This window comes from Hyperolius riggenbachi, chromosome 2, assembly GCF_040937935.1.
Source record: "Hyperolius riggenbachi isolate aHypRig1 chromosome 2, aHypRig1.pri, whole genome shotgun sequence".
Taxonomy (NCBI): Eukaryota; Metazoa; Chordata; class Amphibia; order Anura; family Hyperoliidae; genus Hyperolius; species Hyperolius riggenbachi.
Window position 1 is genome coordinate 144443978 of NC_090647.1, and position 2059 is coordinate 144446036.

Here is a 2059-nt window from a genome sequence, read left to right on the forward strand (position 1 = left end):
TGTCTGTGGGACACACACAAAAAAGAAAAATAGATCACAAGAACAACATTAGCTCTCAAAAGAGCTGTTGAGGATGAGGAGTGCTTTTTAGCAATAAGTATCAGCAAGAAGGAGCAACCTAACAAGCATAACACAAGAGCCTAACTAAGCTTTCCCTATGTCAGCAGGTTCCCTTCCTTCTCTAATCACTGCAGCTACACAAGTGAGTGAAAAGGCTGACGCTGCCTGCGTTTTATAAGGAAAGGGGGGGGGGCGCTCCAGGAGGGAGTGTAGCCAGATTGGCTACCCTGTGTCTGCTGACTGTGATGTAGAGGGTCAAAGTTCACCCTAATGATGTAGTATAGGGGGCGGGTAAAACTCCCATATAGTTCGAGGTTCACCGCGAACGCGAACGACCGAAGTTCGCGTGAATAAGTTCGCGGTCGAACCGTTCGGGCCATCTCTAATGTTAGCTACTAATAATCAAAATTTAAATGAATGCTACCTGCGGAAGAGGGAGGGTTAACTTGCATATGCTACTGCCTATAGCCAATGCATTCCACTTGCAGTCCACGTAACTCCCCTACTTCCTCCTTCAAATCTGGAAGGAGGTAGTAGTGGCATAACGTGGAACGCAAGACTATAGGCAGCGGCATAGGTAAGTAAACCTATGCCACGGGCAGCTTTATCTAATTTAAATTTTGATTACGAGTAGCTATGTACTTGTAGCGAACATCACTATACAGGAGCTTACTGTGCATGCAAGGCAGCGTAATCTTTAGGGCAGCATGATCAGACACAACACCTCCCTCCCTGGCTCCCACTGACAGCCAGACATTCACCGTTGTTGATGTCACTCCACATCTCTGTACCTGCTGCTCATTGTCACCTGACATCTTGACGTCCAACGGTCTACCCTTTGGCACGGACGCTGGCAACTAGAGCGCACATGCACACAGTGAGAAGAGGGCTTCTCGTGTGCTTTAATTGCATCCATGCACCCGGCATTTTGCATTCTGTTCTGGAAAAACTCAAGACTCTGCATTCTGTGGTTAATGTGATGCTTTGCATCTGCTCTAATGGGAACCGAGACTCATTGACTTCGGGACTAGAGATGTCGCGAACCGCCGATTTTCGGTTCGCGAACCGGGTTCGCGAACTTCCGCGGAAGGTTCGGTTCGCGGAAAAGTTCGCGAACCGCAATAGACTTCAATGGGGAGGCGAACTTTGAAAAATAGAAAAAATTATGCTGGCCACAAAAGTGATGGAAAAGATGTTTCAAGGGGTCTAACACCTGGAGGGGGGCATGGCGGAGTGGTATACATGGCAAAAGTCCCGGGGAAAAATCTGGATGTGACACAAAGCAGCGTTTTAAGGGCAGAAATCACATTGAATGCTAAATTGCAGGCCTAACGTGCTTTCAAACATCTTGCATGTGTATACATCAATCAGGGAGTGTAATTAGAGTACTGCTTCACACTGACACACCAAACTCACTGTGTAACGCACCACAAATAGCTGTTTGTTGTGTGTTGTGACGGCCGTGCTGGACTACTGCGCAACATGGCGAGATTGCTTTTCCTCACTCAGTGATGTCAGGTAATGTATGACTTCCTTCTCAACTTTCCATGGCACTGTTAAAAAGCTTACGTTTTTTTTAAATTACATTTTCTACTTGCTGTGTACTTGTTCAGTACCGCTACAATGAGAATCCTGTGGAGGCGGGCAAGTCTGCCATTGTGACCCCGGGTAATGGCCGGGGAATGAGGGGTTTGAATCCGGTGTGGAGCCTGAGTAACGGTTACCACTACACATCCAAGGAGGGCAGCGGGCAGGCATGCACGCCCGCCCGCCCCGAGGTAGTGACCAAAAATAACAATACAAGAGGAGGACTTTCGAGGCCCTGCTGTGTATTTGAAACGAATGTACTTTAAATCCTTTAACGAGAACCAGTTATGGCGGACAAAGATGACACCACATTCCTTTCACGAGAATCATATGGAGGCGGGCAAGTCTGCCATTTGTGACCCCGGGTAATGGCCGGGGAATGAGGGATGGAATCCGGTGTGGAGCCTGAGAA